This window comes from Falco rusticolus, chromosome 1 (assembly GCF_015220075.1).
Source record: "Falco rusticolus isolate bFalRus1 chromosome 1, bFalRus1.pri, whole genome shotgun sequence".
In the NCBI taxonomy this organism is placed as follows: Eukaryota; Metazoa; Chordata; class Aves; order Falconiformes; family Falconidae; genus Falco; species Falco rusticolus.
This window is the reverse complement of record NC_051187.1, coordinates 17,430,536-17,443,818: the sequence shown is the minus strand read 5'-3', so window position 1 is coordinate 17,443,818 and position 13,283 is coordinate 17,430,536. Positions and strand designations below refer to the sequence as shown.

Here is a 13,283-nt window from a genome sequence, read left to right as displayed (position 1 = left end):
TTCCTGCTGCAGATTTAAAGAGTATGTACAGTCATTCATCTCAGATTGGAGAAAATGAGCATTGTATTTTCACAGCAGAAAAGTTCTGTTCAGAGATTTCCAAGCGGAGAAATACGTAACAATTTCTATCTGATTAGGGAGTGGTCCTAACTTTTTCTTTCCCTTCTCCTTACTGCACAGCAGCTAATGTTCTGGTCAGAAGTAATAATATGTTAGATCCTGAATGTCAGTAGCCCCAGAGATTCTGACAAGACTATTCATGTGCATTCATACGTCTTAACCAAAACTGACACTAAAGAGAGCAAGAATTCTCATATTCCTCTTTTTACTGCTGTGCATTAAATCTTCTTTTAGAGACCTCTGCTAAAAATGACATATTCACCATTTGAAAAAAGCATTCTTGCAAAATCTAAACAAAGCAGCTGAACATCAATATGGCACAGAGCAGCGTCTCTTGTGAAAACTCTTGGTGCAAATCTAAATTATGTTTTACATCACAATTATGGACACCTTACAAATGCTTTAAGATAAATACTAACGGGAAATAAACTGTCCCCCTAATCTTATCTCCTATGGGGGTTTTGCTATTGTCATTTTTAATTAGAAAGTAAGTGGTCTTCTAATATCTTGAAACTATATGGCATGTCCTTACAGGAATACTTGGATTCCAGTAACTTGAGCCAGTTGTTTTCTGAGAAACACACACTGTGTAAATATTCTGCTATACCTTTTACTCTGGACATGTTTATATATATACTTGTGGTATGGTGTACAGTACATATTTGGGTAACTTTGCAGGGATTTGATCATATTGTTAAAGCCAGATAGGCATTTCTTTGCAGCAATTATATTTTTAATCTTCTTTTTAAAATGGTTTGGTAGTAGTGACTAATGCAGACTAGGTGGCTCTGGGCATTTAGCCATTTTTAGGTAGTTTAATTTGTTAAAAATTATCTTTCTTCCCAACCAAATCCCTTTGAAACCATTTGGAGAAGAGAACTGTTGAACAGTTGCCAACAGTAAGTCCTGCTGAGACCTCTGTATCCTCCAGATAGAACTGTCGGTGCCAACTGGAGACTGACTGGCATGAGTTTGAACTCTATACTACTTGATATTTTTGCTTCACATGGACCAATTACAGTAATTACCACCTCTGTAGCTGAAGTTTAAGCATTCAGTCTGCACTTCATACTTCAGGTTGTTGCCAATATGCTCAATCCTATAATCTCAATTTTCTTTGAACTAATGAAGTAGAAAATAAATACTTGGAAAAAATGAGGAGAGAGTCTGAATGGAAATCAAAGGCAAAATAATGTGATTATTTTTCATGTTGCTGTTGTTCTTAAGTGATATATCTTTCTTTTTAGTCTTTACTTCTTAAAGGTCGCACCTTCTTTTAAGTTTGTCTGCAGAGATTCACTAGGAGATGCTCTAGTCCATTGACCTTCTTACATTCAACAGTGGAGTATCTTTAAACGTGAATGAAGAAGCAATATGAAGCCCTACTTTTTGTTGTGATGTTTTTCAAAATATGGGTTTTTTTTCCTTTCAGAAGAAATAGCTTTGACTAAAGGGGAACACCGTCCATCCCCTACTACTTTTGGCTAGATGTTTCGATGTGTGTGAGAGTAGAAGTTTGTAATACCAGGACGAGTGACTAGCGTTAACTGCCCGGTTCCATCTCAACCCCACCCCTGCTACCGTTGTCTTTCCAAAAGACTAGTTAATTTTTAGATGGGATCAACAGCATTTTTTTAAACTGGTGAAGTTTATATTATATTATATTTATATTATATTATAAGATGAACCTCAGATCAAGCACAAACTTACTTGACTGTGTCTTTCCTAGCAATGAATGCACTGAACAGTATATATACTAAAATTTATATTAAAATTTCTTCATACAGTTTCCCTCTAGGGAGAGGAAGAGGGAAGGAAAAGGCTACATGTGACAGATGCTAATTATGCAGCTTAATGCACTTCTGGAAGTTGCAGACATAAGAACTGTGTAAGAACCCATCTGAAAAATAGAAAGCATATTTTCAATAGCATTTTTTCCACAGTGGTGGTGTTGGCTTTTTTTGTGTCTGCCTCCTCCCCAGTTTTTAAACAGGCTTTGTTTCCCAAATAGCACATACAGTATGCAAAGGGCAAGCAATGTCTCGGGTCCAAAATTTGCCAAACATGGATGTGACTGCTCTCCTGTGTGTCCTACTGTTACTTAGTGCTGTACATGTAATTGGGAAAGCGTGTAGGTTCTGTAATTCAGGATTGAAGCAGGAAGGGAATTACTTAAAAAAATCTCTAGTCGATGTGTTAGTTTTATTTCCTCTTTTGTCAATATTTTATTAGTTCTTTATCCTATATTTATGTTTACTGGAAAAATTATATTCTGTGCATGATGGTGCTGGGATGCTGTGTAAGTATTTATTGTGACTAATGTGTAAGTACTAACGAACCAGATCTCAAAATGCATTTTACAAATAAGTAAACTGAGACACAGAAGCTGAGTTCCTCAAAACTGTGAAGTGAATCAGTGCCAAAACCAGTGTTAGACACTAGATTAATCCTCTCTTCCAGACGTTGAGCTGTGCTGTTTCAGGCAAAAGACGTGGATTCTCAGCTAGTGAAAATTTGGTGTCATGCCGAAATCAGTGGGGAAATGCAAGAGTATGCAGTATTTGCTGCACGTCAAGCCCACACCAAGTCATCGCACCGGATTTCTGTTCCCACTACAAAATTGCAGTTTTACCAAAGGATGCTTTTTGCTTTTAGAGGGAAAACCATACCGGATCTTTTGTACTAATGCTGAATGTTGCTTTGTTTTATTGCCTTCAAAGCACTGGATTTCTCCTTTGGGAGGTGTGACTTAATAACTTCTCTGTGTGCAGTGAGATAATCGCTTTAACGACCAAAGCGGCACGCTGAAACTTCGGAGGGCCTTCGCGTGCCCCTCGGCATCCATGGCAGCGTGGAGGAGCGGGTTCTGAGTGCTGCCGCAGAGCAAATCCTCTTCGCACTGTGGTCCTCGTCTGTAGTCACCACGGAGAAAACCATCTGTTCCACTTGGAAAGGGGTTTGGTTCCACACGCCCTCCCCCCGCATCCCGGCTCCGTCCCCAGCTGCCACGTTTCGATGAGCAGTGAGGGAATGAATCTCCTGTGTTAAAAATACTCTGGTTCTATTTAGATAAAAAGAAGAATCTTGCTTGCCTACACTGATGTACAAAAATAGTCTTAGTGTGAGTAAATCTTCAAAGTTTCTCTTGGTGAAAAAAAAAAAAGCCTCACTTTTTTTTTTTGACTTATCATATAAATTTATTTATAGAGTGTCCTTCTTTCCTCCCACTCAATCAAGACATTTGCAGAAGGTTGCCGCTTGTCTTGTTCATGAGTCCTGAAATAATTTGCAGGGCCTTTGAAACATCATCATGTTGCATAGTTGTGATGCAATGTGCTGCTGTTGCATGAACGTATCGTATTTTAATGTGAATGTCATGTTGGCTGAGACATTCAGGTCTTTCTTTTACTTTAGGCACTTTATATGGGTTTGTATTTTCACTTGAACTTTGCAGTCAAAAAATGATGTACGTACTAACTTAAAAATTTTACATTCTACATGCAACTATTGCACAGAAAATCTGTAATACGTGAGGATTAGCAAGATGTGTATGATTCCCAAATATCTCTTAAAAATAGCTTTTCCTGTTTCTGTAGCATCTTAATTCTGAATAATCTCAAAGTCCTTCTGCAAATCTGTGTATATAGTAACAGAGAACCCACCTACTTCGTCCTCACAAACAGCACGTTACGGATCTGCGCATGAAGAAAAATGGAATTTTGGAATACAGTCCTGCTCCGGCAGACACGATGTCCGTGGGACTAGTGAAAGCATTAATGCTCCCATTAAATATTAATGCCAGCGCTTCCAACACTTGCCTGTCTGTTTAAAAAGGCTCCGAGGATTCGGTATGGAATTTGTTCCACGGTGCAAAGCACCAGCGCGGTGTTACTGAGCCCGGATCGTGGGAAGCCTCTGCCAAGGGGCGGAGGCTGGAGTCGAGAGCCGGGCTGCGCGGTGGCGGGCGATGGGGAGCGCCGCCGGCACCCGGGGAAGCAGCGGGGCCCGCGGGCCTGGCGGGGGGAGGCGGGCCTCGAACCGGCGGTGGCTGCCGCGCTGCGCCCAAACCTGCGGCGCAGCCCGCTGCGCCACGGCGCACGGCGGCCACTAGATGGCGGCCTCCCAACGAGGAAGGCGCGCGGCTCTCGCTCGCCGTGCACGCGCCTAGCGGCCGCGCGGCGCCGCTGCACCCGCCTTCCCCCAGCGGCGGCGGCGGCCATCGCCGGGCGGCCCCACGTGACGGCGCGGCGGCCAATGGGAGCGCGGCAGGGGGGCCCCGACTCTCGTCCCTGTGGCCGCCATTAAAGAAAAAGGGGCTCGGAATTAAACGGCAGAGGAATCCCCCCCTCTCCCTCCCCGCTCCGGCCGCGACGCGACATGGGGAAGACGCGCTAAGGGGGAGCTGGCGGACCAGGATGCCGCGGCCGGGCAGCCGCCGACAGAGGCACCGCTGAGGGGAAGCGAGGAGGAGACCCGCCGGCGGGGGCTTCGGGGCACCGACTCCGCCAGCAGCAGCGGCCGCCGCGTCTCTCTGTCTCGGCGGCGGCGGGGACGGGAATTGTGGGGCTCCGACCCCTTCCCCCGCGGCCCTTCCGGCTGAAGAGAGCCCGGGGCTCGGCCGCCGCCTCCCCGCCCTCCCGAGGAGACCTCGGGGAGGGGGCCCTCCGCCCACTGCCCCCGCGGGGACGCCGCAGCGGGGCGGCGCGGAGCCTTCCCGCGGCAGCCGCCGGCCCTCCCGGAGACCCCTCACCTGAGGAGAGCGGGGGCTCCCGCCCCGCCGCCGGGTCTTCTTCCCCCGCAGGAGACCGCTCCGTGTGAAGACTATCATTTTATATTTTTCTCCTCCCTTTTTTTTCTTCGCCCCGTGGTTGTTTTTTGTTTTTTTTTCCACCCCCCTCTTTTATTTTTTGAGGGACTAGCCTCGCAGCTGGGCTGGTCCCTCCCCGCCGCCCCCCCTCGCTCGCAGGGGTCTTGCGGGGTTTGGCGCGGTGGAGGGGGCCCTCCGTGCCCCGGAGCCCCCCCTGCCCCCGGCTCTCGGCGGTAACTTGGCGGGGTCCGGGCTCCCCTGAAGAGACCCACCCAGCCGTGTGGACTTTGTGGGGCTCCCTCGGCCCCGGAGGACAGCTGGGGGGGGGGGGGGGGCGAGCCTCCCCGAAGAGACTCTGCGATTTACCCCTTCCTCCTCCCCCGAACAGACTGGGGATCGGCTGCTGGGAGACTCCTCCATCCTTCCCCGAAGAGACTTCGAGGGTCACCCGCAATTTCCTCCTTCCACCCCGCTCCCCCTCCCTCCATTCCCCACGGAAGGATTTTTACCCAGCGGAGGATATTTTGGTTTCGCCCTCTCTGCGAAGAGTATTCCGTTTTGGGGAGGGGGGGTTTCCACAGGGGAATTTAATCCCCCGCTGGGCTGCTGAGGAGACTTTTGCGGCCTTTCTCTCTCAAGGAATACCTTCCCCCCTCCCCTGCCCCCGCAGATGTTTTTTTGGGGTACACCCCAGGAAATTTTTCTTGTCCTGCCTTTACGAATTCTTCCGACTCGCCTTGCTTTTGGCCCTTAAAGTTTGTTTTTATGATTTTAAATTTTAATTTATTTGGAATATTTTTGGAGCAGGGGAGAAGAATCTGACCCCCCGCCTCCACCCCCCCAACCCCCCCCCCCCACCCTGTTGCCCTCGGACTCCGAAGAGACGAGCCTGGATTTTTCTTTCTCCCATAGCAATCCTTCCCAGTCATTCCACAATTTGCCCCTTTCTCGTCTGATGACTAAAGAAACAGGAGGAAGAGGAGGGAGGTTTCTGGATTAATTGCCCCCACTGGATTATTTATATTTTTTTCCCCCTACTTCTCTTGCTTGGCATCTGAGAAGAGAGGAAGGAGGGATGTCAACTGATTTTTACCCCTAGCCCCCCTGGATTAATTACCCCATTTTTATTCTCTTGTTGGATCAATTACCCCTTCACCTTACCTCCTCTCCCTCCCCTCCTTATGCGAATGAGAAGACAAGAGGAACAGGGAGGATTTTGATCTTAATCTCCCGTCGTCGTTGGATTACTTACCACCTCCCTCTTTCTGTTCTCCCCTTCCACAGTGGCTTGACCCCCCCCTCCCCCTTTTGATATCTAGAAGAAGAGAAAACGTTCCGAGTTTCTCTAGATTTTTTCTTTATTTTTTTAATATTTTTTTTACCCCCCTCTCCGATACCACTCTCCTCCCGGGTTATTTATCCCACAACTATTTCGCGTGCGTGTGTGTCTGTGTGTAAATCCCTTATTTAATTGTATTATTATTTGTGCGTGTGCATAGTCCCCCCTCCCCCCTTTCCCTCTCGGTGTCTGTCTCTCTCTCTCCCTCTCTCTCTCTCTCTGTCTGTCTCTTTCTTTCTTGTCGGAGGCTGTGGGATAATGGCGTGTGGGTTGTGGCTGTGAGGATGAGTTCCTGCTTCGTGCCGAACGGGGCCAGCCTGGAGGATTGCCATTCCAACCTCTTCTGCCTGGTAAGTGTCGGCCACCGGCACACACACGCACGGCAGACACAGAGTGAAAGAGAGAGGAGGTTTGGGGGAGGGGAGGAAGGGGTAGTGGAAGCAAAGCAGCCATTTTTAGCATAGCTTCTGTTGGATGAGTCCTCAGAGTAGGCCCTGCCTGGAGCCAGCCAACTCTCCCATGCCCCTCTGGTTCCCCCTCCATCGCTGTCTGTCTAGCCTTGCCCCTCCCTCCGCTTTCTTCCTGGGTAGTATCCTCCCTGCACTCGCCTTTTCCTTCGCTTTCCTCGCCTGCAACTTTTCCTCCTTTCTCTCTATCTTCCTATCTCTGCTGCTGAACGTGATAATTTCTCGCAGGAGCTAAGGAGATGTGCTGCTCCTCCTCCTTTCAGCCCCGCATCTCCGGGAACTTTCTCCTTTCGCTCCCCACTCGTGACATCCCGGACAAATCTGAGCCGAGACCTCCCTTCTGCCTTGCTTTTGAAGTGATTTCTTTCTACTGCTTGTTTTTATTCTGGAGGTCTGCTTTTGGTGATGCACTCCCCGTGAAGTGGTGTTATCTTGTGTTTTGTTGTGCACCATTTTGTAGCCTTTTCTTAATTCGAGTACAAAATTGTTCAAATTGTTGATTTCGGTAGCTCCCAAAGTAAATGTGATGTGACTGGACTGTGATACAATTTTTGGAGGCTGTGCTGAGCTGTTTCATCTGCTTTTTAATGCAAATCAGCTAATCTTAGCTGACTGCCTGCGATTTATTATTCTAGAGATTGTTGTAAGTAAAAACCTGTGCCAAGCTATGGTACTCATATTTTTGGATGGGGGGGAATCTGGGCAGTCTGAACGTGTCTGCAGCCTGCATCAGGCCTGCAGATCCATGTTAGTAGCGCATTTTTAAATCTTAAAAGTCTTTCCAAACCATCAACTGTTGCAAAGAGTACTTTTTATCTAAATGCTTCTCCTCCTGACGGTAGGAAGCTGCCATGTTAGGCTTAGATGTTGCAGTAATCTCGGTGTTGTCATATTGGGAAGAAAACAAATAGCGACTTCTTGGCAATGCCAGCCTACCTCATTCCTCCCGGGTAGTAGGAGAACCCCCGGGCGATGCCTCCCCTACGTGCCTGCAGGTGACTGTCCTCATGTGAAAAAACTTAGCACTAAAACTTGGTGTGGCATTGCATTGTAGATAATCCAGCAATTGTCTCTTTCCCATTACATAGAGTATTAACTCTTCATAAAGCAGTCGTTTAACTAGGGCATTTAGTGGATTGTAATCGATGTGGACACGAGTCTGATATGTAAGTTAATGATAAAACTAGGGCTTAAATTCTTAAAAAACGGTGTGAGAAATGAGAAGGCTGATAGCTCTTGGTACCAATAAGTGTACTTGAGAGGCTTTCCGAGAGAGTGAGAGAGAGAGAGAGAGAATTTTTTACAATTGAGAAACTTGTGAAATTTTCTGAAGTAGTAGATGACTGGAAGAATGTATGCTTGAGTTGATTTACCATATTACCTATTTCCTTAAGAGTAATCTTGGATTGAAAAGGTAGTGTATACATAAGTAAGCAAAAAGAAAAACGTTCTTTGCTAAGGCAAGTGTTCAGCAGATTGGACAGTTGCAGCCTGCAGATAATTACATTATTCAGTTGTCTTTCACTTTTTAAATTTTAAATCAAATCTGACTTAAAGCTGCCATGAAAATGAACAGCTCTTGGTTTGCTGCCATTATTAAAGGAGATTTTTTTAGAATGGGGTACACAGAACTTACAAGTATGTTTTCTGTTAAATTTTATTGGATTGATCTTTTTTTCCTTCCACCCGCCTCTTCGTGTGCCATCACCTTGTTATAGCGGGATGTTTCTGTTGGGGGTGTACCGACCCTGCTGACTGACAGTTGTTCTTTTCCTTCCCTTAGGCTGATCTAACTGGGATTAAATGGAAGCGATACGTATGGCAGGGTCCAACATCTGCCCCAATTCTCTTTCCGGTCACGGAAGAGGACCCTATTTTGAGCAGTTTCAGTCGCTGTCTGAAGGCGGATGTACTCAGTGTTTGGCGCCGAGACCAGAGACCTGGACGCAGGGAGCTATGGATATTTTGGTGGGGTGATGACCCCAACTTTGCTGACCTTATTCATCATGATCTCTCAGGTAGGAAGAAATTAATACCTTCTTTTGGTCAGTGAAAGGATGCTGTTACTCAGGGCTGTCTTCTGCCAGCCCTTAGAAAATCCGTGCTAGATGGACTGTCGTCTATAGATAAGATAAATTTATTGCTACAAACTACACCAAATTATTACGGCAGCACAGTGATCAAACAGCTGCTGCCTGTGTTAAGGTTGTCTAGGACTGCTAGATTTTCAGGAAACGAATTTTTGCTCCCTGTTTGTTTCTTTGGGGAAAAAAAACCACCACTGAAGCCTATATTTTTGACAGCTTCTTCACAAGAAATCTGTACCTGTGATTCATAAGTGATGTCTTAAATGTGTTTCGATAAGATTCCTTTTGTTGGGCAATTAGAACTTCCAAATTCAGTAGTAAACCACTTTTTATTATGCAATAGGAATTGTAGAGATCTGGGCAATTCTTAAGCCGTATGGAGCTGTTTTGATTGGAAGCCAAATTATTGATGGGAAGCCATCAAAAGAAGGCATCTGAAACTAGCTGGCTGTTTTTGTGCAAGAATCTCTAAACCTCATATTTCTATGATTTCTCTCTGCCCCTTTCCCAGGGCTCTGAACCTGCTGTACCTGCTTTCAGACTTAGACTTTTGAAGGACTGACAATATTTATATTTCTCAGTAGTGTTGTACCTCAAATTTGACACCTTGTTCTGAAAACGTTTACTTGTTGATCTCGATTCCCAAAGTAGATGGCTTTCCAGTTGCTTTAGTAAAGTGAAGTTAGTTTTTTAAACTGTGTAAGTCTAGCGGTGAGACTATACTAATTCTAGAAAAGAAAAAAAGTCACCTTACTCCAATTTCCTTGCAAATAATGTACAGTATTCAGATTACTGAAGTGTAAAATGAGACCAAGGGTTGGTGACCTGGTAACCAGAAATTGTTAATGCTGTCTGTGTTTGTGGATAAGCTGAAGAACAAATATGAGTTTGAAGTGCCACTGAGGAAGTTGACTTGAAACAATTCAATAATGTGTGGAATTTTCACACAAAAATAATACTATCTGAAAACAATTGACGCACTAAAATGATGTTTATTTCTTTGAATAATTGACTTCAAAGATTGGGATGTTGACTGTATTCCTGTCCGTCCTGGAACAAGAAACTTTGCATCTTAAATGGCAGTTAAATTGTAGGTTGCTTGATATTTTAGTGCATTTAAGGCTTCCTTATTTTGCCCTATGAATAACCTCAGTCTTGACCTGAAGGGAACATCTATTGTGAGACTGCGATGTAACTTAGACTAAATGCTGGTTTTGGCCTGGGCTTGCCTTGAGTGAGGATCAATGCTTGTGCAAAACTATCTATGTGAATGTTGTATGCTATTGGCTGGTGGGATTACATTGAGACAAATATGTTACTTTTTTTTTGAGTGGAAGATGAAATAGAGGTTAAGCCATTTGGAGAGTGCATTTCTGCGCTACCAGGCCATCAAAATTATTTGAGCAACTTCCTTTGCATTCTCTCTTGAATCTATAGAGGTACCTTTTGAAAACAGTGGTGTCTTGCAGCTGAACTTTCAGATCAGAATGCACTTATGCTTTTATGGAATTGCACTTTTGTGTGTTATCATCCTAGGTACTTACCAACTCTTAACTTCTCTTAGGGTGTAAGGGAGAGGGAGAGAGGATTAGAGTCTCTCAGCCATGTCTCTGCAGTTGTTTTGGGTATTTTCTTTGTTCAGGTCACCTGTGGATGTCCGTGCTTCAGTAGAGCTCTTTCGGGTGTCTTGCTGTTAGTTGTTTTTCTACCTAAATGCTTATCACTCATGCAACTGTTACCTATGTCTGTGTGTAGATGTATCTGGCATCTTGGTTCTTGCAGGTATGTTTTTGTCTCCTTTTAATTAAAAGGAGACATTATAACCTCTTAGTGTGCTAGTCTGCTTAGCTCTTCTGACCAGAAGTTGATAAAGATATTAATCAGCTGGGTTGTGGAGGAGGTGGCTAAGGACTACCTGCACTTTTTCTCTTTCCTGCTCACAAAATCTTAATGTGAGTGTTATATTAGAAAGAATTATGGCTGAACCCAAACAATGTTATCTGACCTTTGTCATAGACCTAATGGATTTTTTTTTCATTGGTGGCCAATTTCTTCTAGTAGTTCACATTGCCCAGTTCTCCCAATGATTGCTTGTTACATTTTTCAATGGGAAAGATAAATGACTTCTTAGCAGAGGCTTGTTACCTACAAAATTGATTGGCAATTGTTTGCTGCTGCAGGCTGAGGTACTGCCTCATTTAGAGCTTTTCTCCTTGGTAGGTGAAGTGTTGTCCTGAAGGATGGGGTGAGGGAGGAGGAGAGGAGCTACGAGCAGTCTGTCGTTGTGAGCCTGTCCTTTATTGCCCACGGACAGGCTGCTGTTATACAAGTGGGCCTTGAAAGGAGCTGTAGTTAGAAGTGTGCCAGAGCAACATTAATAACTTTTTGATTCTGGCTTCCTTTGGTATGAGACAATGCCTGTTAAGGAGAGGTTGGTATTTTGACAGTTTTTGACTTTTTTTGGTGACTTGTAGTTTCAGTGAACAATGAACACGCAGTTTCTGGAACACATCTTGGTTATCAACCCTCAGGGATTTGAAATATGGCAGCCTTCAAGAATCCTCTTGTCCCCTTCTCAAGCTCACTTCAAAAGGGAATGTACAGTTTTGTGGGAGTACATCTATGCCTATCAGATGAAAAAAATAAATGATACCTCTCTCTCTTCAGCCTGTACATTCTAGAAGTTCATTCTTTGCCCTAGAGATACGTTTGAATGCCTGCTACTGGCTATATCTGAACTCTTGCATCAAGAGCTGGATAACTGTCTTCTTGATGGCCAGGGATTGTTGTTGCCTGGGGGCATGTCAAAAGGAGACTTGTTCAGAGATGCTGATTGATCAGTAATATTGACTTTGCTCAATCATTATTTTTTTTCTTTTCCTTCCCTAGGAAGCTACTTATGGTATGCAATACCAAAAACCCTGTAAGTCTATTTCTACTCCCAACATAGCTAGAGGCAGACAGAAGTTAGTGAAATGTTATTTTATCCTCTTAACAACCTCAAAGGTTATGTTTTTGTTGTGACAGTGAGGCTTGATTATAGTAATTCCTGCAACTCAAACCTTAAAGTAGGACATCTCTTCAAATTTCAGAACGCAATGGTGTCTCACTGGTCTGATCAGCAGTTACTTTATCAGATATGTTCTTTCCTGGTTTAAAGTGGTTACCTGTATACACTTGGATTGATTTGGTTTGTGTTTTTCTTTACGTTGGCAGTAGATAACCTCAAACCTGAGAACAGTCAGGTATGAATTACGTAAAGATTTAGTCCCAAGGAAATGGTTACAATTTGATTAATCCTTGGATAGGGGAACATTTTTATATGCCTTTGACCTTCAAATTGCATCTTTTATATGGTGAGCTATAAGATGTGTCCTTTTCGTTCTGGAGTCAATTAAGTCTTGTTAATTTACTTTAAAAATTAAAGACTTTTCACTGTACCTGTCATATATCAAGTTAATCGGGTTTTGTTTGCGGAACAGTCTTCCTCATGCTTCTGCAGGAGATAAATGTATGAAAATAATGCTAGTCTTAGCTCCTTGCTGGGCTTGTAGGAGAGCTTGAAAGAATGAGGAGCAAGATCTGTACTGATGCTTGTCTGTTGTTACAGTATGGTAAAAACAGCAGCAGTCATGGCAGCAAGGACTTCTCTGTGTTGTGTAGTTCTCGATAAATATGCATTATAGACCAAATCCTTGTCTCCAAACAAATCTGTGAATTGGTTGATATGTGCTGATGTCAGCATTGAGTGTCTCATTACTTTTAATACAATGGAAACTGGAGTGTGAGCCAGTTATCATACCGAGGGTTCTGCAAAAAAGCCTGCCAGTTGCAAGTAGTTGGCAAAGTGAGCTTTGAAAATAGTTCAGCTAGTGGCTTGCATTTTTTAAAAAATAACATTTGCTTCCTAAGACCATTTAACTCCTACAAAAAACCCCAAACATACCTCCTTAATAATTTTGCACCCAATATTAGTATAGTGAGCTTAAGTAACTTGTCTGTGGGGGATATATCTGTTCGTGTGTATGTAATAAAGAAGGTGTTATGGATGTTCCTTGCTGCGTGGTGCATCGACGCTTTTAGCATTTCTTCAGTCCTCCATGTTAGAGCTGTGTCCATTTAAGCAAAACTGCTGATAAACATTATGCAAAAATGACTGAAGCGGTCTTTGTAAAACTTCTGTGATTTGGTGTGAGTACCAGCTTGAAGGTGATGTTTGAATTTTTTCCTTTTTTCCCTTTTCTCCAGAGCAACATGCATGTGAAATATCTGTGGAGTAAGGTGGAAAACACTTTTTCACAGTAAATGAGTATTTTGCCTCATATTATGTTGGTTGCATGTACAAGGTCACATGCATAATATACCTGTATAAGTAGAAACAATGACTTCATAGGCACTAAGTGTAAAATTTAACAATATAAGTAAAATATGTCTGCATATGGATTACTCGGAGACAGTGTGGA

General features: G+C 44.0%; 1 protein-coding gene across 1 annotated transcript in view; it reads left to right on the top strand.

Annotated features, from left to right (window-relative positions):
• Positions 1-5,825: 5,825 nt before the first annotated feature.
• The window catches only part of MED13 (mediator complex subunit 13), a 59,375-nt gene continuing 51,917 nt past the window's right edge, over positions 5,826-13,283 (top strand). The window contains exons 1-2 of the mRNA XM_037371600.1: positions 5,826-6,616; positions 8,517-8,751. The gene's annotated coding sequence lies outside the window, so the exon portion shown is untranslated. The remainder of the gene's footprint in view (positions 6,617-8,516; positions 8,752-13,283) is intronic.